Raw genomic sequence first — 27405 nt, 5'->3', positions numbered from 1 at the left:
CGATGAACTGCTCGCCGTGAAATGGAGAGACAAGCGTGACATTTACATGCTCTCCTCCATTCACGCAGACACGGCAATCCAAATTGAACGGGCAACCAGTGTCATTGAAAAGCCCCTCTGTGTCCACGACTATAATGCACTCATGGGAGGGGTGGACTTCAATGACCAGATGTTGGCTCCCTATTTAGTTTCCTGACGCACCAGACGCTGGTATAAGAAGGTGTCTGTATATTTGATTCAATTGGCTGCATATAATAGTTTTGTTCTCTACAGAAAGGCTGGGAGAACAGGATCCTTCCTCAAATTTCAGAAAGAGATCATCGCGAACCTCCTGTATCCAGGAGGTTCCGTGGCCCCAACCACCAGTGTAGTGAGCCGTCTACACGAGCGACATTTCCCCAGTGTCGTTGCTGGTACCTCAAACCGACCGCCACCACGAAAAAAATGTAGTGTCTGTAGCAGGAGTGGAATAAGGCGTGACACCCGCTATTTCTGTCCTGACTGCCCTGACCACCCTTCCCTATGCTTTGGAGAGTGTTTCCGGAAGTACCACACACAGGTACACTAAGCATAGGGATTGCATCTCACAGGACAGGCACACAGGGCTATTAGGGCCCTTTCACTCATAGATTCTGCAAACCTCTCCTTTCACCTGGGATAAAGTGCATAATGTACTTCGCCACATCTTTGGGCGATTTGCGCTTTGCACATTGTCCCATGGGGAAGGAGAGGTTTGTCCTATAAAGGTAAAAAAAAAAATCACCGGTAAGCAAAAAAGTTAACGTTCAGTTCAAAAAGTTAAATAAAGTTTATATGTTCCGTTCAAATTTAATTATATAGTTAATAAATTTATTGCGTTGCGGCCTGGTTTTTTCTTTTTTTTTTTTACCTTCCAGGTGGACCAACCGATCGACTAGCTGCAGCACTGATGTGCATTCTGACAGAAGCATTGCGCTGCTGTCAGATTACACAAAAGTCGGTGTATGTGGCGTGGCGTGGCGCTGCAAGACGAGATTTCTCCTCTGCAGTAAAAGATACGTTTGCCGAGGCATATGAGCTGAGGAGGCGGCGGTGTTCATATGCTTTGGCAAATACTTTGTATATAAAAAATAAAATAAAAATTCCGGCAATGATTTATTCATTCACATCGATTGATGTGAATGGAGAAATCTGGTTTGCCAGGGCATACGGGCTAAGTGGGTATGGATGTTGGGCGGAGCTCCTATGTCCTGGCAGACGCCTTTCCCCTCCTTTTTTTTTTTTGGCAAAGATTTTTTCATCCACATTGATCGATGCGAATGAAGAAATCTGTGCCGTTCATTTTTTCTTACAGCCCAGAGGCTGAACGAAAAAAAATAATAATCTCATTACCCGTATGCTCAATATAAGGAGAATAGCAGAAACTCCTAATGCTGGCAATACATGTAATGACTGCGGAGACCCTCAAATGCCAGGGCAGTACAAACACCCCACAAATGACCCCATTTTGGAAAGAAGACACCCCAAGGTATTCGCTGAGGGGCATATTGAGTCCATGAAAGATTGAAATTTTGGTCTCAATGTCCGCTAACTTGTGCCCAAATTTTTTTTTCTATGAACTCTGCATGCCCCTCATTGAATACCTTGGGGTGTCTTCTTTCCAAAATGGGGTCACATGTGGGGTATTTATACTGCCCTGGCTTTTTAGGGGCCCTAAAGCGTGAGAAGAAGTCTGGGATCCAAATGTCTAAAAATGCCCTCCTAAAAGGAATTTGGGCCCTTTTGCGCCCCTAGGCTGCAAAAAAGTGTCACACATGTGGTATCACCGTACTCAGGAGAAGTTGGGGAATGTGTTTTGGGGAGTTATTTTACATTCACCCATGCTGGGTGAGAGAAATATCTTGGTCAAATGCCAACTTTGTATAAAAAAAATGGGAAACGTTGACTTTTGCTGAGATATTTATCTCACCCAGCATGGGTATATGTAAAATGACACCCCAAAACACATTCCCCAACTTCTCCTGAGTACGGAGATACCACATGTGTGACACTTTTTTGCGGCCTAGCGGCGCAAAGGGGCCCACATTCACAGGCCATTTTTTACAGATTTAGATTTCAAACTACTTCTCACGCATCTGGGGCCCTAAAATGCCAGGGCAGTATAACTACCCCACAAGTGACCCCATTTTGGAAAGAAGACACCCGAAGGTATTCCGTGAGGGGCATGGCAAGTTCCTAGAATTTTTTATTTTTTGTCACAAGTTAGCGGAAAATGTTTTTTATTTTTTTTATTTTTTTTCTTACAAACTCTCATATTCCACTAACTTGTGACAAAAAATAAAAACTTCCATGAACTCACTATGCCCATCATGAAATACCTTGGGGTGTCTTCTTTGCAAAATGGGGTCACTTGTGGAGTAGTTATACTGCCCTGGCATTTTAGGGGCCCAGATGCGTGAAAAGTAGTTTGAAATCAAAATCTGTAAAAAATGGCCTGTGAAATTAGAAAGGTGCTCTTTGGAATGTGGGCCCATTTGCCCACCTAGGCTGCAAAAAAGTGTCACACATGTGGTATCGCCGTACTCAGGAGAAGTTGGGGAATGTGTTTTGGGGTGTCATTTTACATACACCCATGCTGGGTGAGAGAAATATCTGCAAAAGACAACTTTTCCCATTTTTTTTATACAAAGTTGGCATTTGACCAATATATTTATCTCACCCAGCATGGGTATATGTAAAAATACACCCCAAAACACATTCCCCAACTTCTCCTGAGTACAGCGATACCACATGTGTGACACTTTTTTGCAGCCTAGGTGGGCAAATGGGCCCACATTCCAAAGAGCACCTTTCTGATTTCACAGGTCATTTTTTACACATTTTGATTTCAAACTACTTCTCACGCATTTGGGCCCCTAAAATGCCAGGGCAGTATAACTACCCCACAAGTGACCCCATTTTGGAAAGAAGACACCCCAAGGTATTTCATGATGGGCATAGTGAGTTCATGGAAGTTTTAATTTTTTGTCACAAGTTAGTGGAATATGAGAGTTTGTAAGAAAAAATTAATAAAAAATCATAACTTTCTGCTAACTTGTGACAAAAAATAAAAAGTTCTATGAACTCACCATGCCCATCAGCGAATACCTTAGGGTGTCTACTTTCCGAAATTGGGTCATTTGTGGGGGTTTTCTACTGTCTGGGCATTGTAGAACCTCAGGAAACATGACAGGTGCTCAGAAAGTCAGAGCTGCTTCAAAAAGTGGAAATTCACATTTTTGTACCATAGTTTGTAAACGCTATAACTTTTACCCAAACCATTTTTTTTTTACCCAAACATTTTTTTTATCAAAGACATGTAGAAAAATAAATTTAGCGAAAAATTTATATATGGATGTCGTTTTTTTTGCAAAATTTTACAACCGAAAGTGAAAAATGTCATTTTTTTTACAAAAAAATCGTTAAATTTCGATTAATAACAAAAAAAGTAAAAATGTCAGCAGCAATGAAATACCACGAAAGGAAAGCTCTATTAGTGAGAAGAAAAGGAGGTAAAATTCATTTGGGTGGTAAGTTGCATGACCGAGCAATAAACGGTGAAAGTAGTGTAGTGCAGAAGTGTAAAAAGTGGCCTGGTCATTAAGGGTGTTTCAGCTAGGGGGGCTGAGGTGGTTAAAAGATATTGACAGTATCCCCTTAACAGTGACCCCTACAGCACCCTGCCCCTTATCAGTTACCTCCACAGCAGCCCGCCCCTTTAGCAGGGACCTCAACAGCATCCAGACCCCTTAACAGTTACCTCCACAGCAGCCTGCCCCTTTAACAGTGACCTCCACAGCGGCCGCCCCTTCATTAGTGACCTCCACACTATCCCATCTCTTTAACAATGATTTCCACAACACCCAGTCCACTTAACAGTGGCCTCTACAGCAATCTGCCCCATAACACTGATCTCCATAGCAGACCGTCCCCTTAACACTGATCTCCACAGCAGCCTGCTCTTAGGGTGGCCAGAGGTCCGGTTTTAGACTGGACAGTCCGGCTTTCAAACTTCCTGTCCTCCGTCTGGCACAGGGCCTGGACGGACACAGAGATGTTCTTTTGAACAACTCACTCTTAGACGACAGTCTGAGCATGAGCTGCAGGGAGAAAGTCACCCTCCCTCGATCCCCTGCAGTTGACAGAAGTAGATTTTTACCTTCATTTTTTAAATCCCCGTCGGCTGCGGAGTAGGAGGGGGCATGGCTTTTCAGCATCTGGGGGAGGGGTTTTTAAGTCCGTCTTTTGAGGGTGGCCTGAATTTCCATCCTACCTGCCCCTGACCTGTCACCTCCACAGCACTCCACTCCCTTAACAGTGTCATCCACAGCGCCCTATCCCTGACCTGACCTGCAGCAGTGAAGAAAAATGGCTGGGTTGTTATGAAAAACAGGTAGCAAGGGATGTGTATTCCAAGTTTTGTTGAAATCGATGGTTGCGTTTTTGAGTGATAGCGGAACATATGTACATACGTCCTTCTTTATACATAGAGATTCCATTCAGACATTGTGTGCTCATACTCTTTTAGGTTTCATTTCTTCTCTAAAGGAACTCCATTAGTAAACTATATTGTTTATTTTGCATATCATATGTCATATTCTGAGACTGGCAATCCATATTATGAACTGCAAAGTATATAACTGGATGTCTCTCATATACTATACCGTACTTCCATATTGCTTAAATCATAAATATAGAGTTTGTTCAAACCCTGTGGTTTGTACTGTATTATTATTAGCAAATTGTGTATAGCTCATACCTCAGAGATATATAAAAAATAATATAAAAATGAATAAAATAAAATAAATATAAAAATACATATCTATGACGGTCATGTACACTACACACAGGGGGGAGGTAAGTGACCACTGCGCTCCACCCTCACCCCTGGCCCTGCCTACTTGCCTCGCAAGTCCTAATGACAGGGGACAACTAGACGGTAGTCACTAACTTAGGATACGTGCTGGGAAGGCAGAAAAGACAAATAACAGAACGTGAACTGACCGGGTCAATACCTAGAGAGCTACTCAGTACTAAGGAATGAGCAGAGAATAGTCAGGAAAAGCTGAGGTCAAATACCAGGAGAGAAACGAAGTACAACAGGAGTCCGCAAAGAATCGTCAGGTGGAAGCCGGAGTCAGGATACCAGGAGAGATGCGCAGTACAGGAGGAGCAGGCAAAGGATCATCAGGGAACAAGATCAGGTAGTATTGAGTAGTCCAACAAATAGCCAGGAACCTAGAATTAACAGGCAACCTGTGGCCAGCAGGCTGCCTGTATTTATAGTGAGGTATGAGACTCATGTGACGTGGCCAGCGTCACATGACTGACAGACAGACAAGTCGAGCACCGAGTGATCAGCTTGGCGCTCAAGGCAGACCTAGGAGCAGGGAGCCTCCCAGCTAGCAAAGCCGCCCTGGGAACGAGGCCAAACACAGATCCTCGCAGGTCTGCGGCTGATGGGAGACCGAGTGTGCCTTTGGCGCCCCGTGACAGTATGAAGCATGGAAACCTCGATTTAGGGGTTTGGGAAAGTTTATAGCACACCCACAGTGGGTAGATTAAGGATCATGCATGTGAAGATGTAGTTAACATATGGATTAAGGTAGCAAGAGAGATAGAAACCGAAGGTTGGAAGCCACAAGTTTACAGGGGAAAGTTGTACTAAAAAAACCCTGAAGAGGAAACTGAAAAGGTTAAATCTGGAGGTCCATTACCTTATAATCCTTTAAGGGTGCATGCCTATCCCACTGCCCTTGCACAGGGACCAGAGGGATGGATATGCAAGATCTGCTGGAATCAGAATCCAGATTAGACTGAAACCTGCAGAGTGTGTGGTGGCCCCAGATACAGCACTGGATTATATACAGTGCTATTGAGAACAGGGATGATACCACAGGTCTCTCAGGCGCTTGCCGCCGCCGATGGAGCTGGTGGTGGAGATCGCCAAGACAGCCAACAGGCAGCATTACCTCCTCAGGCTCCCTATTATTTTCAACAGCACTTTATACAGTATGTTCCATGGAGTCCTAAGAACTAAATGGGACTACTGTCAAGGATACCTGACCCACTGACGTGACCCATGCCCACATCCTGAATGTTACAACAGATACAGACCACTTACAGAGTAATATGGGCAAACATTAAATGACTTGGTAGCCCTGAAGTTAGAGGAGGCACAGTATAGCTCAGTTAAGATACCCTAGAGGGCGACAGAGGGACAAATGACCCAAATGTGGCCTGGAGGGATTGGGAGAAGACAGAACAGTCAGGGACAGAGTACTGAAGGACTTTTGGTAGATGGGCCAGGACAAAGGAGGATGAGAGTTCACGGAGCCTGAATGATGTAGTGCAGGAGGCAAATGAGGATATAGTCTCCTTTGAGTCAAGACTAAGCACTGTCTGGACCGACATGGGGTGGGATGCTGCGGGGCAAATGGGAGAAAAACTTCTCACGTCTGCCTTCATAGAAGGACTGAGACCAGCCTTGTAGGCTAACTCAAAGCCTTTAAGCCTGAGAGTAGGAATGATTTTAAATGTTACAGCTGTGGAAAGCCAGGACTGATTAGGAGAAACTGCCGTGCTCTTCCCCAGCAGCAGGAGAATCAACAGACCAAGGGAACCTCAGACGTTAACCCTGTCTCTGCTGGTTCACAATAGGAGACCGGCAACCCCGTTTCCTTAGCTGCCATGAGTATAGCTAAACAAGGGTGTCAAATTCAAATTCCAGTGCAAGTGGGGAATAAACAAGTCCCTTTCTTAGTGGACACGGGGGCAGCCAAAACAGTGATAAGAGAGACAATGTCAGTGAGAGACAATTTTTGTTCAAGAAACAGTGTTGTTAAAATTGAGAATTAAAGATAGCACAGTTGTAACACAATTGTTAGTCAAAGATAATTTTCCCTATAATTTGTTGGGCACTGATGTGTTGCAAGCCCTAGGGGCACATATACATTTTAATGAGGACGGTTCCACATGGGAAGATATAGGAGCCTCGGATGAGGTTCTGTGTCAAGTTATGGCTTTGTACCTAGAGCCCGAGACAGGGTGCCAGTTACATTACAAGGATTGTGAGGAGTTACAGGTGGTCCCAAACAAGTTGTTGGCATCCACAAAGTTGGACATTGGGAAACTTAATGTTACCCTTTTCATGGTTCATCTCACACCAGGTTGCCAACCACCCCGTGTTAAACAGCACCCCTTGAGTCATGCCCAAGAACAAGCATTGGCCTTACAGGTGAAGCAGTATTAGAGAATAGGGGTCTTAGTAAGGACCAGTTCACCAGCAAACACACCCCTGTTCCCAGTTAAGAAGAAGCCAGTAAAGGGATAACTAGTAACATACAGGATGGTTCATGATCCTAGGGAGGTCAATAAGGTCACGATGCTGCAGACTCACATTGTCACAAACCCGCACACTTTGTTGTCCCAGGTGCCACCAACTGCCACAAATTTCACTGTGATAGACCTATCAAATGCATTTTTCAGTGTTCCCCCTACATTCTGATTGTCAATATCTGTTTGCAATTACATTTAAAGGTAATCAATATGCCTATGTATACTCAGGCCCTCCAGTCAGGTTTTACCTGGTTGGTCAATTCCTGATGATGCTGTGTTATTTCAATATGTTGATGATCTACTCCTGTGTGCAGAAAACTGGAAAAGCTGTAGGGAAGCCACGCTGTCATTGTTGATATTTCTTGCAAAAAGGGGTTGCAAAGTTTCCCAAGACAAGCTGCAATGATGCCAATCAAGGGTCACATTTCTGGGATATTGTCTCTCAGAGGGTGCAAGGCACCTTACTGAGGAGAGAAAACAAGCGGTGAAGGACATAAAACTCCCTCAGTGGCCAAAACCCCTCAGGATATTTTTGGGTCTGGTCTCGTACTGCAGACCCTGGATAAGGCATGCATCCATGCTTCTGCAGCCTTTGTATGATTGCCTGTCATCGGAACCTTTTTGTTTGACGGAACATGCAATCGAGTCATTTTTCAGTCTGAAATTGGCAATATTGTCTGCACCGGCATTAGGAATCCCAAACTATGATCAACCGTTTAGTCTGTTTTGTTCAGAACTCCAGGGACACAGCATAGCAGTGTTAACCCAGAAACATGCAGATAGTCAGAGACCAGTAGCATACTTCTCTGCCAGACTAGATCCTGTATCTCGAGGAGCTCCTTCATGTGTCAGGGCTGTGGCTGCTGTCCAGCTCATGGTTGAAATAGCTTCTGAGATAGTCCTCGACTACCCCCTAGTGGTACAAACCCCACATGACATCCAGGGTATTCTTAGTCAAGCTCAGCCAAGACACATTTCCATGACTAGACAACTCAGATTCCAACTCCTCATGCCAGACAATATTTCCGTCAAAAGACGTACTACTCTGAATTCTGCTACTTTGTTACCAATTACAAATTCAGAAATGGGGGAGGGATTTAGCTGAAAATGATCCTCGTGATTGTATACAGTTGACGCAACAAGAAACGTCTGGATTTTCTTATGTGCATGACAAACCTCTTGATAACCCTGATGTTGAGTATTTTGTAGATGGAAGCAGGTTTATGGGAGAAGATGGCCAGTTCCACACTGAATATGCAGTGGTCACACAGCATAAGGTAGCGGACTCCCATATTGTTGAGTGGATTAGGCAGTGGCTGAGTGACAGACAACAGAGGGTTGTAGTCAATGGAGAACATTCAAAACAAGGTCATGTTACCAGTGGGATTCCACAGGGATCTGTACTGGGACCAATTTTGTTTAATATCTTCATAAGTGACATTGCAAAAGGCCTCGATGGTAAGGTTTGTCTTTTTGCTGATGACACAAAGATATGTAACAGGGTTGATGTTCCTGGAGGGAAACACCAAATGGAAAAGGACTTAGGAAAACTAGAAGAATGGTCAGAACTCTGGCAACTGAAATTTAATGTGGATAAGTGCAAGATAATGCACCTGGGGCGTAAAAACCCAAGGGCAGAATATAGAATATTCGACACAGTCCTGACCTCAGTATCTGAGGAAAGGGATTTAGGAGTAATTATTTCAGAAGACTTAAAGGTGGGAAGACAATGTAATAAAGCAGCACGAAATGCAAGCAGAATGCTTGGATGTATAGGGAGAGGTATAAGCAGTAGAAAGAGTGAAGTGCTTATGCCACTGTACAGAACACTGGTGAGACCTCACCTGGAGTATTGTGCGCAGTACTGGAGGCCATATCTCCAGAAGGATATAGATACTCTAGAGAGAGTTCAGAGAAGAGCTACTAAACTAGTACATGGAATGCAGGATAAAACTTACCAGGAAAGGTTAAAAGACCTTAATATGTATAGCTTGGAAGAAAGAAGAGACCGAGGGGATATGATAGAAACTTTTAAATACATAAAGGGAATCAACTCGGTAAAGGAGGAGAGCATATTTAAAAGAAGAAAAACTACCACAAGAGGACACAGTTTTAAATTAGAGGGGCAAAGGTTTAAAAGTAATATAAGGAAGTATTACTTTACTGAGAGGGTAGTGGATGCATGGAATAGCCTTCCTGCAGAAGTGGTAGCTGCAAATACAGTGAAGGAGTTTAAGCATGCATGGGATAGGCATAAGGCCATCCTTCATATAAGATAGGGCCGGGGCTATTCATAGGATTCAGATATATTGGGCAGACTAGATGGGCCAAATGGTTCTTATCTGCCGACACATTCTATGTTTCTATGTTTCTATGTTTCTATGCTGAACCACACTGACTACCTAGAAGTGTTAGGCCTTGTTAACCAAACTAATGATGTGCAATCTCAGTTAATCATAGTTACTAACCAGCATACTCTAGTTTTAGACTATCTTACTGCTAAGGAAGGAGGAATGTGTCAAATAATAGGATCTGCTTGTTGTAATTATATAGATCTACAAGGTAACCTTCAAGTAAGAGCAGGTATCAAAAAGATGAAAGAAATGAGAAATGGCTGGATCAGTGGCGTACTGCCAATATAGGCAAACCACGCCGTTGCTATTGGGCCCTCGGCACAGAGGGGCCTGGAGCGCATGGAAGGCCCTGCCACTATGTCTCTGCACAGACAGTTTATTCATACAGGCATTGAGGCGGCCTGTGCCCCACCCACTTGTGTTCTCCCTCGGGCCCCCCTCCTCCCCCTGCTCCCTTTCTGACCTCCATGATCCGGGCTCCCTTCCAGCCAGGCACTGTGTCTGCTCTGCTGCATAATTTCACACTGGCCAATCAGCATTTAAATAGCGCAAAGAAGCTGCTGCTGATTGGCCAGTGTATCGCTGGAAGGCTGCAGGAGCAGGTGCACATACAGAGGCGCGCACCGGAGTAGCATCCTGTGAGCTCACGTCTGACTCAGGACAAGTTATCAAACCCCTCAACCCCCCCACCCCCGAGCCAAACTAAAGGACCGCTCTGGAGTCAGTGAACACAGACAAAAAGCACTGTTGTCTGTAGTGTGCCACTGCCACAGTAAGAGGACAGCAGTCAGCAGACTTAAGAAAAAGTCTTGATGGGGGAGGACAGCAGCAAGCAGTGGGGTTTTGGGGGGGTGTTGTAAGCTCATAGAGGATTCAGGAAGACAGTGTGCTTTCCTTCTACTCCTTATCCCCCCCTCCCTGGGCATTTTGGGGGACATTTTAGGGATTGGATAACCCCTTTAACTCGCTGATGCACATAGCCACCAATCGTATTTTCCCCCAGCACATAAGTCACCTTTGGGGGGGGGGGATATGATTGGTGGCTATGTGCACACTCAGCAGAACGAAGTAAGGGCTCGTTCACTTGTCGGTTGGTGTCCTGTTCCCGTATTTCGGACTGCATTTGTGGATCCGCAATACACGGGCACCGCTCCGTTGTCATTCTGCATTACGGATCTATTCATTTCAATGGGTCCTCAAATCCGGAGATGCGGAACGAAAGCATGAAACGGAACACTACGGAAGCACTATGGAGTGCTTTCTGGGGTTCCGTTCCGTGCCTCTGCACCGCAAAAAGATAGAACATGCTCTATCTTTTTGCAGAACGGAGGCATCACGGACCCATTTAAGTGAATGGGTCTGCAATCCCCATGTGCCTGCCCCACGGAAGGTGCCCGTGCAATGTGGGCCGCAATTTGCTGTTCACAGCACGGGACACCAACGGTCGTGTGAACAAGCCCTTAAGGCTACTTTGACACCTGCGTACAGGTGTCCGCTCGTGAGCTCCGTTTGAAGGGGCTCACAAACGGCCCTGAACGCAGCCGTCTGGCCCTAATGCATTCTCAGTGGAGGCGGATCCACTGAGAATGCATCCGCCTGCCAGCGCTCAACCTCCGCTCCGCTCAAGCAGCGTTCGGGTGTCCGCCTGGCCGTGCGGAGGCGAGCGGATCCGTTCCGACTTACAATGTAAGTCAATGGGGACGGATCCGCTTGAAGATGACACCATATGGCTCAATCTTCAAGCGGATCCGTCCCCTATTGACTTTCAATGTAAAGTCTGAACGGATCCGCTCAGGCTACTTTCACACTTAGAAAAATTTTCTAAGTTATAATGCAGACGGATCCGTTCTGAACGGAGCCACCGTCTGCATTAATATGAGCGGATCCGTTCAGAACGGATCCGATCGAACGCTTGTGTGAAAGTAGCCTAAAGGGGTTATCCAATCCCTATAATGCCCCCCAGCCAACCCCTCCCGTCACGCAGATTAAAACATTCAGCGATATGGGGGTCAGCCAATAGCAGGCCACGATGGGAACCAGCCTCCCTAGCATCGCGGGTGATGCTAGGGAGGCTCATTTCCGACGCGGCCTGCTATTGGCTGCACCCCCCCACTGGGCATAAGTATTATCTGTATGTGGTGCCTGGCATTTTGGGGGGCATAATAGGGGTTAGATAGCCCCTTTAACCCTTAGGATACCGGAGGTTTTTTCGTTTTTGCATTTCCTTTTTTCTTCCCTAGTTTCCTTGAGCCATAACTTTTTTTTATTTTTCCATTCACATAGCTGTATGAGGGCTTATTATTTGCGGGAGAAGTCGTACTTTAATATGGCATACAATGTAGTGGGAAGCTGGCAAAAAAATTCCTAATGGGGTGGAATAATTTTTTTTTAAAAACGCAATTTCTCCACAGTTTTTTACGGTCTGTTCTTATGGCATTCCTTTTGAGGCAAAACTGACCTGTGTCCTTTATTCTCTGGGTCAGAACGATTACAAAAATACCACATATGTATAGGTTTTTTATGTCTAAATAGTGTAAAAATAAATTAAAACTTTGTTAAAAAAAAATTCTTTTTTACATCACCATACTCTGACCCCTATAACTTTTTTTTATAGTTATGATCCCTGCCATGCTACTTCTTTCGACTTGGACTTTTAGATACAGAACCATGTCATCTTCAAAGTAAGTTAATAATATTTTTTATATATACCGTATATACAGTTGCAAGAAAAAGTATGTGAACCCTTTGGAATGATATGGATTTCTGCTCAAATTGTTCATAAAATGTGATCTGATCTTCATCTAAGTTACAACAATAGACAATCACAGTCTGCTTAAACTAATAACACACAAAGAATTAAATGTTACCATGTGTTTATTGAACACATTATGTAAACATTCACAGTGCAGGTGGAAAAAGTATGTGAACCCCTAGACTAATGACATCTCCAAAAGCTAATTGAAGTGAGGTGTCAACCAACTGGAGTCCAATCAATGAGATGAGATTGGAGGTGTTGGTTACAGCTGCCCTATAAAAAACATACACCAGTTCTGGGTTTGCTTTTCCCAAGAAGCAATGCCTGATGTGAATGATGCCTTGCACAAAAGAGCACTCAGAAGACCTACGATTAAGAATTGTTGACTTGCATAAAGCTGGAAAGGGTTATAAAAGTATCTCCAAAAGCCACGGTAAGACAAATTGTCTATAAATGGAGAAAGTTCAGCACTGCTGCTACTCTCCCTAGGAGTGGCCGTCTTGTAAAGAAGACTGCAAGAGCACAGCGCAGACTGCTCAATGAGGTGAAGAAGAATTCTAGAGTGTCAGCTAAAGACTTACAAAAGTCTCTGGCATATGCTAACATCCCTGTTAGTGAATCTACGATACGCAAAACACTAAACAAGAATGGATTTCATGGGAGGATACCACAGAGGAAGCCACTGCTGTCCAAAAAAAACATTGCTGCACGTTTAAAGTTTGCACAAGAGCACCTGGATGTTCCACAGCAGTACTGGCAAAATATTCTGTGGCCAGATGAAACCAAAGTTGAGTTGTTTGGAAGAAACACACAGCACTATGTGTGGAGAACAAGAGGCACAGCACACCAACATCAAAACCTCATCCCAACTGTGAAGTATGGTGGTGGGGGCATCATGATTTGGGGCTGCTTTGCTGCGTCAGGGCCTGGACGGATTGCTATCATCGAAGGAAAAATGAATTCCCAAGTTTATCAAGACATTTTGCCGGAGAACTTAAGGCCATCTGTCCACCAGCTGAAGCTCAACCGGAGATGGGTGTTGCAACAAGACAACGACCCAAAGCATAAAAGTATATTAACAACAGAATGGCTTAAACAGAAGAAAATACGCCTTCTGGAGTGGCCCAGTCAGAGTCCTGACCTCAACCCGATTGAGATGCTGTGGCATGACCTCAAGAAAGCGATTCACAGCAGACATCCCAAGAATATTGCTGAACTGAAATAGTTCTGTAAAGAGGAATGGTCAAGAATTACTCCTGACTGTTGTGCACGTCTGATCTGCAACTACGGGAAACGTTTGGTTGAAGTTATTGCTGCAAAAGGAGGTTCAACCAGTTATTAAATCCAAGGGTTCACATACTTTTTCCACCTGCACTGTGAATGTTTACATGGTGCGTTCAATAAAAACATGGTAATATTTAATTATTTGTGTGTTATTAGTTTAAGCAGACTGTGATTGTCTATTGTTGTGACTTAGATGAAGATCAGATCACATTTTATGACCAATTTGTGCAGAAATCCATATAATTCCAAAGGGTTCACATACTTTTACTTGCAACTGTATATATATATTTTTGGAATATTTTAAATCTAGCTTAGGCTACTTTCACACTAGCATTTTTGCTGGATCTGGCAGGGTTCAGCAAAATTGCTTCCGTTACTGATAATACAACCATCTGCATCTGTTATGAACGGATCCAGTTGTATTATCTTTAACATACCCAAGTCGGATCCGTTATGAGCTCCATTGAAAGTCAATGGGGGACGGATCCATTTTCTATTGTGGCAGATTGTGGCAGAGATTCAGTTTTTCCCAGGACGGAAAAGCAAACTACAACATGTAGGGAACACAACTAAATGGAATGGAATGAATTTTGGAGCATTCTGTTCTGTTCAGTTCAGTTTTGTTCCCATTGACAATTAATGGGAACAAAACTGAAGCATTTTTTCCCGGTATTGAGCCCCTATGACGCTAGTGTGAAAGTAGCCTTACCTATAATATTTGATTTCTGTTTTATTTCACAGAACAAATCCTAATTGAAAAATATGTATACATTATTTTAAATTACTGCAACAAAGTTGGTTAATAAAAAAAATATATACAAAGATTTATCCCTAACGGTTTCAGTAGGTCATGTATACATTTCTTTATTAGCAAATGGGGGTGTGGCATGGGAGGAGCCAGGACAGGAGGTGGGATGGGCCAGGGGTGGGTAGTGGGTGGGGTTAGGGGGCCCAATTCAGATTCTTGCTATGGGGCCTAGTGATTTCTATGTACGCCCCTGGGCTGGATGCACATAGTGCTGACAAAGACTCTTGGTGGTCAGATATCTTCTCTTTCTTGAATCCAGCAAACTGGTTTAAAAATGTTGGTGGGTGGCTTATGGGTATAGTACAGGGAATAATACAGATTTTGTTGATTGTTGCACTCATTTGCATTGTAATTAAGCTCACATTGATGTGCTTGAGCAGAGTGTGTAACAGGAACAAAAGTAGAAAAGACTATGAGACATGTTGAGATGATCCCTCACACAGGTGCAGATATGCAGAATCTGGGAAACCCGCAGCAAGGCGAATGTCCGGCTGAAGTATGTGTATCTGACACCTGTGGTGAGTGAAAATCTCAAAATGGGGGAATTGTGAGGGTTAAGACTTCATGTTGTGTCCTCAGCCTCCATGTTTGTATTTCATACTGCCATTTTTTGGGTAATAAACTGTAAGCTTCTTGTGGAAAGAATCTTAACAAGCATTAAGGAGTACTAGTATGTGGCTAGCACCCACAGTTAAGATTAAGGAGACGTTCTAGGCGTATAGCCAAGAAGATGCTCATTTCAGATCGTGTTTTTAATGAGTTAATGATGAAAATGTTTGACTACGTCTTCAGTTGGAAATGATCCAGAAATTTGCTTTATAACTCTGCTTTCTTTCAATAAAGTTTACAAACTCTTGAAATACAGCTATATGCCTGTGTTGTTTTTTCTCTATGGATATCCATAACTTCTAATTTGGGGTTTTGCCCTAACAGGCCCCCAGCATTAATAATATGGCCCACAGCATTTTTTTTTTACTGCAAAAAAAATAAAGCATGCCTCATCAACTTTCATGTGCGGGGCCCCTCGCTCCTCACTGGATTCAGCAGGACCTGATGTGATCATGTGATGTCATCACACTGGTAGAACAGGTCCTTCTGCATCCAATATGGAGTCTGTGTCCCTGTGCTTTGGATGAGTTGAGTATTTTTTAAATTATTTTAACTCCTGAAATGTCATTTATGCCCACTGTACCTGTTTTTATCAGCTGTTAAACGGGCTCCTGTCTAGACGGCTGTTAAAAATGGCCCCATTGATTTCAAGGCCAAAAATAGGACATGTCCTATATTTTGTTGTCCTCTATTCACTAGACCTTTAAAAAAAATGAAAAAACAAAAACAAAAAACTGCCGTATGAACAGCCACATAGACTGCAATTGGTTATAATTGGTTATATATGGAGGCTACTTAAACTGCTGTCACATGACCTAAATAACATCACTCTCCTCCAAGATACAGTCCCATATAAATAACATCACCCCCTCCCTTTAGCCCCTTCAATATACGGTCCACATGTAAATAACATCCCTCCCTTCAGCCCTAACATACAGTCCCTTGTAAATAACATCACTCTCTCAACCAAGCCGGGAGGTAATGTGAGAGAGCAGAACTACAACTCCCAGCATTCCTCTGGCTTTCACACTGTATCCATCTGTGACAGTCTGAATATGAGTTACCGTCTGTCATTCCCTTATTACCATGAAATAATATCGCCAAGAATTCACAGAGTGAAATATCGCTGATGTTGCATAATAATCCACACAGGAGCCAAAGCTTCATGCTGCAACAAAAAAACTAGTTTAATGGAAAGCAAGGGCATTCAATTTAAACAGCATCAAACTCCTCCTCTGAACCAGCGAGAATATGGAGTTTTGGAAACTCAATTTACAAAACAGGACTTGGTCACAAACTCACATGGCTTACAACAAGCAATTACTTCACTTACCTCTCCTCAGTCACAGAAGCCCTCACAGTCAGGGTCTTCTCCACTAGTTCTCCTCTTCACAGCTTAGCTCCGCCCCCCCCCCTGCACTTATCACATGACGGTGACATCATCAAAGGTTCTTTTCCACCACTGAGCACTGCCTCTAGCACAGATCACCTGGCTGTGATGTCATCACATGTCCTTTAGCTCCTGCAGTGCATTCCTAGTTAGTAATCATGCTTTTTTTTCATTAGCAGGCAGTACATTCGGGCCCTGGGACAAAACATCTGGGGCCCAGGCCCTGAATGTTTTTTTTTTTTTTTTTTATTTATATTTTTATTGTAAATTTTTATAACAAAAAAAACCAAGGTAGAGGCTCGCAGGCCAAGCAGATGCAAGACATCGATATGAGACATGGTTATGATTATGAGACATGTAGGAGACATACATCAATAATTAGCAGAGAGGCACTGGACATTATTTAGAGTAAAGCCGGCACATGATCGAGACATAACCAAGCCAAGTAAAGAGGTGATGAGGAGAGGTCAGAGTCTGATCTCAAAAAGGCAGGTAAGGCCTAAAGGGAGGCGTGGAGGTATGCATAACGAGGCTAGGAAATTACCCCTAAAGAGTATAGCACATGCTGGTCGAGGATATAAAACAACTACCCACATGGGCTACACTCAGAGAAGGCATATTACGGCTTGGGAGACCTAAATTTGGACCATAAGGACCATTTTTTGAGGAAAGACCCATGAGCGCGTGCTTCCCAGGCTGACAGCTCCTCAAATCTATGTATCTGGTCAATTTTTAGGATCCACTGTTCCAGGGTTGGAACTTCAGGGCGGAGCCAGAATTTAGGAATGAGGAGGCGGGCCGCTATCAACATCTGTGTGAATACGAATGGAGGTTTAGCATCTTCTTTAGATTGAGGGAGGGATAGAAGGGCCATTTGAGATGACACATTGATCGAGGTACCGCAAACTTTGTTAGCGAGTGAGAAAACCTCACTCCACCATGTATGGATAAGGGGACAAGTCCACCATATGTGCAGGAAAGTCCCTCTCTCCCCAAGGCATCTCCAGCAGGCGTCAGAAGCAGATCCGGCATACCTTGATGTTTTATCTGGCGTATTGTACCATCTAGTAAGGATTTTGTAGCCATTTTCTTGGATTCTGACGCAGCGGGAGGTCCCGTGGGGAGATTCCAGCAAAGTAGGCAGTAAATCAAATGGGATTACAGTGCTTAGATCCAATTCCCAGTGCGCAATAAATGATGGCTTAGCTAGCATAGGGGGTGAGCGGAGTTTGCTATAGATCCGCGAGATTAGTTTCTTTGGCATCTGACACTGAGCTATCAGATATTCAAGCCAAACCCACGGGCGTGTGAGGTCTCCTAGTGTGACATGTTGTTTCAGGTAGGATCTAATGTAGGTAACAGAGAAAAAATCATGTGGATGAGGATTCAGAAGGGCATTCGTGTCCTTAAGATCCATCCATTTTCCAGACTGAAGTGCTAGGGAAATTATGGGGGTCTTGGATGATGAGAGCCCCGAAGAAGTCGCCCTCCTCAGTTCTGAGGGGGCCGTGTTTAATATATCAGATACGGACAGGAGTGGAGAGGGGAAAGGGATAGAGCAATGCGTGGAGGACAGCCATTTCCAAGCCTCTAAGGTGGCTTTAAGTATTGGATAATAGGTCATGGGGCAAGGAGGGACTTGTTTGTGGCCTAAGAGGAGCGCCCTGGCTGGGCTATTCAGAACTTCTAGTTCCATCTGAACCACTATGGGTGGTGGAGAAGGGCGTAACCAAGCCAAGGCCCGTGAGAGTTGAATGGCTCTTCCGTATAGTTCAGGATTTGGCAGACCAATTCCCCCTGCCTGTCTAGGCCTGGTGAGGAGAGCACTGGATAGTCTCGCCTTTTTTCCATTCCAAATAAAGAACCTGAATTTCTGCATGATGGAGTCATAGTAATGTTTAGGGACCGATATGGGAAGAACTTGTTGCAAATATGTGAGTCGTGGAAGTATTAGGGACATGATTAGGTTTTTGCGACCAAACCAGGACAGTGTAGAATTGTTTCGAGCTAAGTGATCAATGGCTTCAAAGAGTGACTGTTTCAGTGGAGTATAGTTGAGGGAGAATAGGTCTGATATGTTAGAGCTGATTTTGACTCCAAGATAGGTAATAGTGGGGGAAGACCAGTTAAAAGGGGAGTTTATCATCAATTGATGTTTAGTTGTTAGTGGGACACCAAGGCTGAGAACTAGCGATTTACTAGAATTGATTTTGAAGTCCGAAAGGTTGCTATATTCATTTAGGTGGGACTGAATTCGGGGCAGGGAAGTCTTAGGGTTGACCGTCATCACAAGGACGTCATCAGCAAAGGCAGCTAACTTCTGTTCCCTACCTCCCAAACATAGACCCATTACCTCCCGGTCCAATCTTATGGTAGCCAGTAGGGGCTCCAGGGCCAAGATAAAAAGAAGGGGTGATAGGGGGCAACCCTGACGTGTTCCATTTCTAATGGGAAATGGAGAGGATATTGTGCCATTAACTAGGACAGCTGCTGATGCACTCTCATACATCGCAAATGTTGCTTGAGAAAAAGAGTCAGGAATGCCGAAGATCCGTAAAACATGTCTTAGATATGACCAATTGACCCTATCGAATGCTTTTTCGGCATCTGTGCTAAGTAAGAGTAACGGGGAGGATACTCGTTTGGCATGGCATAAGATATTAATCACTCTTGTGGTGTTGTCTTTGCCCTCCCTATTCCGGATGAAGCCAACCTGATCTCCATGGATCAATTGAGGCAGAAGGATAGCTAACCTATTGGCCAGCATCTTGGCCAGGAGTTTGAGGTCTATGTTTAGGAGGGAGATAGGCCTATAATTGGCACAAATTTTAGTATCCTTCCCTTCTTTGGGGATGAGAGTAATGTTGGCCGCGGTCATGTCCCTGGACAAGGGGATTCCCCGCAGGGTCTGGTTACAGACTTTCAGGAGATGAGGTAGGAGAATTTCATGAAATGTTTTGTAATAGGCCAGCGGGAGACCATCAGGGCCTGGGCTTTTCCCTAGTGGCATTTGATTCATCGCTGTTTTAAGCTCGGTAAGGGAAAAAGGGGCTTCAAGACTCGATTTCTGTTCTGGGGAAACGCTAGGGAGGTTAGCAGTCTCTAGGAAAGAGGATATAGCCGAGGAGCGGGGTTCCGCATCCATTTTTGGGGGGAGATTATATAAATCTTTGTAGAAGGATCGAAATTGGGCCGCAATTTGGGATGCAGGAATATATGGGAGTCCCATCTTGAGAGGAGAGCTGGTGAACATAATTCGCGGATCTTCTCCCTTTAATCCTGTTCATGACAAATTTGGTGGCCTTATCGCCGTGCGCAAAGAATTTGTGTTGGGAGCTCATGTAAAACTTGGCTGCTCTAGCGTTCAGGAGAAATTTGAGTCTGGCTCTATATTTTGAGAGTTCACTAAATTGGGGGTCAGTCGGTTTAATTTTGTGGGCGGACTCAAGCCTTTGGATGTTTTTCAGAGCCATATCTATTTCCTTTTCCCTGTTTTTCTTTTGAAAGGAGCCAATGCTGATAAACTGTCCCCTGATTACCGGTTTGTGGGCGTCCCAGATAGTATTGATCTGGAGTTCCGGACTGTCATTTAGGGAGAAATATTCCTTGATGTGTTTAGCTATCCTCTCAGACGAGTCTTGGTGGCTTAAAAGGGATTCATTTAGACGCCAATTAAAGCACGAGGGGGATTCATTGGGAGCCCTAACAGATATAAAGATTGGGGAGTGGTCGGACAAATGGATTGAGCCAATAGAAGACCTCTGACATAGGTGTAAATGCTCCTTGGAAACAAACAGGTAATCGATCCTGTGGTATGTACCATGTAGGGATGAGTAAAACGTATAATCCAAATCATTGGGATGTTGGGTACGCCACACATCAATCAGATGCAGGTCCCACAAGGAGCTCCTGATTGCTTTCAAAGAACTATTGGAGTGAGAAGATTTACGCGTGGAGATATCAAGTTGCGGCCATAGAGCCACATTCAAGTCCCCTCCCGCTATCACTATGCCCTCCTTGAAGGACTCTATTAAAGGGAATATAGTACAGAGCCAGCGAGCCTGGTGTGAGTTTGGGGCATATAAGTTGATAAAGGTATAGGTCTGTGGTCCTATTGTACCTTTGAGTAGCAAATATCTCCCATCTGGATCTATAACCTGATCGACAAATTTAAAGGGGATTCTCCTCTGTAGCCCTATACTGACCCCACAAGAAGCTGAGGAGCCTCCGCCACAGTGATACCAATTGGAGTAGTGTGAAAACCTCATGTCAGGATAGTGGTTGAAGCGGTAGTGTGTCTCTTGTAGGAAGATCACCCCGGCTCTGGCTTTTCTTAGAATGGCAAAGATTTGGCTCCTTTTTGAAGGGGAGTGGAAGCCTTTGACATTGTAAGAAGCTATTGATAAATCAGCCATTAGGTGTGGTGTAGGTGGAATTACCTCGATGCCGGTGTGACCTTCCCCAGAGCAGCACCTCAAAGTTATGCAAAACCTTTGTACCAATTGTTGTAGGGGTCGTGCAGGATAGAGGCCTTTTCCATGTCAGCGCAAGAGACAGGTACCTTGGAGTAGGGGAAAAAAGGGAAAACAGAACATATACGGATGAACATTCATAAAACAGAAACATGGACATATTGGGATATGTCATAACCGAGCGGGGGTAATCTGGTCAGTAGACCAATTTAGGAGATCGTTTAACGCCTCGTGGATGGCTTTAAATAGGCAAGAAGAGGGAAAGAGACCTCATAAGAAGTAGGATTACACAAAGTCCTAGTGGCAGTGGGACTCTAAATTGCCGCGACCATACTATAGAAGTATCGCTAAAGTCCACAACTGCAGACGGGGATCTCATGAGTCCATTCAGTGTTCCTGTGACAGACTTCTTGGGGCGAGATGGTGGCCCCTTTTCTTAGAACGGGTGGTCTTCGGCGTACGAGGTAGTTCAAAGGGGACCACCTTGGGAACCTCCGGCAGAACACTTAAATCTTGGAAAAGTTCCCAATTCTCGATCGGCATAGGAGGCACATTCAGTAGCTCGTAAACTGCTGTAAGATCCGAGAATGATGAGACATTCACTCTCTTGCCCATATATGCAAAAGACAGGCCAAACGGGTATGACCAGCGGTACAGTACCTTGTGGGACCGAAGCCAATCAGTCAAAGGCTTGAGAGCTCTGCGCTTCTTCAGTGTGGAGGGTGCCAGGTCCTGGTATATGTCTATCTTGGAATCTTCGTATCTCAGATCTTGACGAGAGCGAGCAGCTTCCAGGATGGCCGTTTTCACTTGAAAGTTGAGGAACCTGCAAATGACATCTCTGGGGGGTTCGGCGGGTTTAGGCTTGGGTCTCAGAGCCCTATGTGCTCGTTCTATAACAATGTCGTGCGGGTGGTCGGGTCCCAGCAGGGATCCGCATAGATCAATGATGGTAGCAGGGATGTCTCCCGGGGCAACAGACTCTGGTAGGCCCCTGAATCTCAAATTGTTCCTGCGCCCCCTGTTTTCCTGATCCTCTAGGGAATTATGCAGGTCGTTTAGATACAGGGCGCACCGGCGAAAGGAGTCAGAAACTGCTGACTGGTGGTTCAGGATTTCCACCTGGTGCGTTTCAAGGGCCTCCACTCGCTCCCCCACCTGCCTCACCTCGTGTCTGCACGCCGAGAGTTCCGCCAGTATCGGCTCCAGTACTCTGTTCAGAGCACGGTCGAGGTATTTCCTGGTGATCGGGAGTTCAGCGCTGGGCTGGCAGGCCTCTGAGTCGCTCTCCTCGTATGAATCTGCTGAGGCGCGCTTCGGAGCTTTAGGCTGTGGCGTCAGCGCCATCTTGGATTCCTTTGCAGCGATCGTGCCGGCAGCCTTTTTCAGAAACTTCTCCATGTCTCCGCTTGAGACTTGATTTTTAGAGGGAGCAGGAGGGTCACCGTGTTTAGCGTTCCCGATTTTGACCATTCTTGCCTGTTTTAGCTTGAGTTAGCTGGCGTTAGGGACGATCCTCCTTACAGAGCTAAGCGCTAAGCCACCATTCTCTTCCGGCGCTAGCTCCGCCCCCCGGCCCTGAATGTTTTAACCTAGTGACGCCCATGCCCAGAAGACAAATATCCTTTTTGTGAGTAGTGTGTGTATACAGGTCCTTCTAAAAAAAATTGCATATTGTGATAAAGTTCATTATTTTCTGTAATGTACTGATAAACATTAGACTTTCATATATCTTAGATTCATTACACACAACTGAAGAAGTTCAAGCCTTTTATTGTTTTAATATGGATGATTTTGGCATACAGCTCATGAAAACCCAAAATTCCTATCTCTAAAAATTAGCATATCATTAAAAGGTTCTCTAAACGAGCTATTAACCTAATCATCTGAATCAACTAATTAACTCTAAACACCTGCAAAAGATTCCTGAGGCTTTTAAAAACTCCCAGCCTGGTTCATTACTCAAAACCGCAATCATGGGTAAGACTGCCGACCTGACTGCTGTCCAGAAGGCCATCATTGACACCCTCAAGCAAGAGGGTAAGACACAGAAAGAAATTTCTGAACGAATAGGCTGTTCCCAGAGTTCTGTATCAAGGCACCTCAGTGGGAAGTCTGTGGGAAGGAAAAAGTGTGGCAGAAAACGCTGCACAATGAGAAGAGGTGACCGGACCCTGAGGAAGATTGTGGAGAAGGACCGATTCCAGACCTTGGGGGACCTGCGGAAGCAGTGGACTGAGTCTGGAGTAGAAACATCCAGAGCCACCGTGTACAGGCGTGTGCAGGAAATGGGCTACAGGTGCCGCATTCCCCAGGTCAAGCCACTTTTGAACCAGAAACAGCGGCAGAAGCGCCTGACCTGGGCTACAGAGAAGCAGCACTGGACTGTTGCATGTCATTCGGAAATCAAGGTGCCAGAGTCTGGAGGAAGACTGGGGAGAGGGAAATGCCAAAATGCCTGAAGTCCAGTGTCAAGTACCCACAGTCAGTGATGGTCTGGGGTGCCATGTCAGCTGCTGGTGTTGGTCCACTGTGTTTTATCAAGGGCAGGGTGAATGCAGCTAGCTATCAGGAGATTTTGGAGCACTTCATGCTTCCATCTGCTGAAAAGCTTTATGGAGATGAAGATTTCATTTTTCAGCACGACCTGGCACCTGCTCACAGTGCCAAAACCACTGGTAAATGGTTTACTGACCATGGTATTACTGTGCTCAATTGGCCTGCCAACTCTCCTGACCTGAACCCCATAGAGAATCTGTGGGATATTGGGAAGAGAAAGTTGAGAGACGCAAGACCCAACACTCTGGATGAGCTTAAGGCCGCTATCGAAGCATCCTGGGCCTCCATAACACCTCAGCAGTGCCACAGGCTGATTGCCTCCATGCCACGCCGCATTGAAGCAGTCATTTCTGCAAAAGGATTCCCGACCAAGTATTGAGTGCATAACTGAACATAATTATTTGAAGGTTGACTTTTTTTGTATTAAAAACACTTTTCATTTATTTGTCGGATGAAATATGCTAAAATTTTTCATCAATATTAAAACAATAAAAGGCTTGAACTACTTCAGTTGTGTGTAATGAATCTAAAATATATGAAAGTCTAATGTTTATCAGTACATTACAGAAAATAATGAACTTTATCACAATATGCAATTTTTTTTAGAAGGACCTGTATATATTGTAGGCAGACAGCAGGAATTGTATTGGAAGGAGTGTATATCTCACCCAGAAAGTTAAGCTGGGCGAGATATTAAAAGCCGCATAATGTTGTTTTGTTCAGGAGCCTAGTTGCTGAACTGTCGGTAAATGGTAAAATCTGGGCTGGCTTTATTGGAGTGGTGAATAGGTGGTAGTGGGACTCACCTCTCCCACTCCACTACAGAGTGTGGGAGACTTAGTCTGTTCAGCTGAGAAAGGGTGCCTCATTACAGGTGCATAAAAGCCTGAGGGAACCAGCAGTAGGTCTCTGTAAAAAAACCTAGCTGAGGGATACAAGCAGTCTGCAGGCTGGTAACAGAGCCAAGTATTACCAGCACCCCTGGTAGCGTGAGGCAGGGGTGTTCAGTCACTATACGAGCCGAGCCAGGTGGTTGCTTTTTGGTGTTTCTTCTGTTCTGTTGTTTAATCCGTTTGGAGCTGAAATAAATCCCTATGTTACTTTATCGGGACTGTTGCGTCTGTGTCACTGCCACACTGCCCTACCACGCTTTAGAACAATATATATATGAACATTATGTACAATGAGATACTGTACAACAATGCAAGCTTATTTATGTTCCAACGCTCAGATGTAGCATAACTTCGTTATGACAATGGAACAATGGAAATGCTTTATGTCAATGTTCTTATGTCACACTAGACCACTTTCGATATAAGTAAATCAATAAAAAGAATTTTTAAAGAAAGAACAATATATATATATATATATTCTATTAACTGTGTGATGCAAAACAGTTCTATAAGCCAATTGCTTCATTCAGTATATTTGCCTGCGTCTATGTTATCTTATATAAACATTCATATTGATAAAATCCTAAACTTGTTCAACTCTTATTCTTTTATTACTGCTTGTGATTTTTATTGCTATTTACTAAGTAAAATAGTGGTCAAAGACTATAAAGTGAACTTTTTCTATGAAATCAAAATAGACTTATGTGTTATTTTTAAATATATAGTATAAAAATACTGTATATTTGTATTTGAGTCCATAAAAAATGTCCCTTGCAAGAAATTGTATTATTTAATCATGGAAAATAGCTTTAAGAGAGTTTCCAAAAAATACAGAATCATTTTTAGAACTTTAGAAAAAAAAATACTTTTATATGCTGTGGCCAGATTATTTTTGTAGATGTAGTAATAAAGGTGCATTGATTAAAAGAAATTGGCTCTATTGCTCATAATAGAATCTCATTGATTGAAAAGCATTGCCTGTAATGGTTTCCTTCAAGGTAGCATCTGTTATGCATTAACCTTTCAGCCTTCAAAACCATCGGGATACGGATTTTTTGCTCAAACTACTGGTCAGATGACCCATCCATGACATTTAATAAATTGTACCTTCTGCGCACAGATTCTGAATTTCACATAAACAGAAAAATGCATTATGAAAAAAGAAATTGCAGTAGTGCTAGATATAGTACAACAGTGTTTTAACAATATACCTGAATATAACATGAAATACAGTTTACGAAAGGTTAGCCTTTTCAGATAACAATGTTGTCACGATTCTATTTTTAATCCGATTATTGTGTAGCATTGTAGCATTCAAAATATGAAGGTGTATATATACATATACCGTATATAAAAAGTGAAAATATGGCAGCACCAACCAATATTGAGAATGGGTGCTAGCTCCAGATGAGAGGCTTACCCAAATTGTATAACTGAAAAGTAGAGCAGCACTCTAAAAAAGGGATGTGTTTATTCACCCATAAGTGACGCAACATTTCGGCTCCAACATGAAGCCTTTCTCAAGCAATGTGAACAATGCAAAATAGACATATATAGTGAAAGGAAGTGACATCATCAAATTGAATTGAAAAAAAGCCGGCATTAACCCATGCTGGCGTGAATGACAATATAAATACATCAAGATATTACAATTCATCAAAAAACATGTGTAATTTATTCATAGTACAGTACAATAAAACAATATCATAAGTGTCCATACACGATTGATGCAAAATCAATGTTTACATAAGATGCTTTAAAGATTGCTCCCAGCCATAAATAGTAAAAAATGGTTATCACAATTCATTATGTATGGGGAATGGCAGGAACACATGGTGGTGGGCGTGAGTGAAGGTACATAACAAGGCAACTTACATAACCCCATTGCAGCTCGACCGCTGAGCACAGCGTGCCCGATCCTCCAGTGCGCATGCGCCATGCAAATGTCACATAGAAGCGTCATCGCAAACATACGCCTGTGCAGTATTCAGTACTCCTCAAGAATCGCCATCTTAGAAAAGGTAAAACATAGGTCAGACGCAGCTGATACACAGCGTCATCACCCATGCAAACTACCATTCAGAAAGCAGCAAAACCATGCTATTCATACATTCGACACACTGTTACTTATAAGATCATCTGTATCCAACTGAAGGTACCGTCAGGCACCAACTATTGAATCACGTACAGGGAGCACCATGTGGGAGGACCCGAGTCACACAGTGTTAACCCTGCTTATCCCGTAACTTGATGAGGGAGCTCCTCATGTCATTATATATATATTCAACAAAGAAAAGCAGCAGCACTAGTAGGCAAAGTAGTCATCAATGGTTGTAGTTCTCCAAAAAAAGAGGCAACACTCCAATGTAAAAAGTGAAAAGACCCGCTTTATTTCCCTCTGCAACGTTTCAACTGCTCATTGCAGTCTTTATCAAGCATACAAACTGGTGCCAAGACATCCACATTTATACCCACAATCCCTTGTGAGTCAATTAGTGATAGTTATACAATCGAGTGTAAAAACAGGTAATATAAAATGCATAATCAGATCAGTGATAAAAAACTTTTTATACAACTCGTGAAGCCATGATTATTAATATTTAAAAGTCACATATTTCATTGTATATTCACATAAAGTGCCATAGTGCATAAATCAATCAAAGTGATCACCTGTGTGTAATTAATGAATGGCCAATCGGCCGCATAGGCTATAGAAAAACTACTTACACAGCAATGTAATCAGATGGTGCTAACCTCAGCGTCCCCTTTGTCATTTGTCATTGCACATGTCCGGTAACCAGGGTACCAGTACACACTGAGTCACGCGACCCGTCTCATGGCCACACATGATCAGCGACTTCAGTCGCAAGGCGTAAACAGGCAACCGGCCTCCACCATAAGTGCACGTGACGCGCCAGAAAGAGG

This window comes from Bufo gargarizans, chromosome 5, assembly GCF_014858855.1.
Source record: "Bufo gargarizans isolate SCDJY-AF-19 chromosome 5, ASM1485885v1, whole genome shotgun sequence".
NCBI lineage: Eukaryota > Metazoa > Chordata > Amphibia > Anura > Bufonidae > Bufo > Bufo gargarizans.
Note: the sequence above shows the minus strand (reverse complement) of the source record.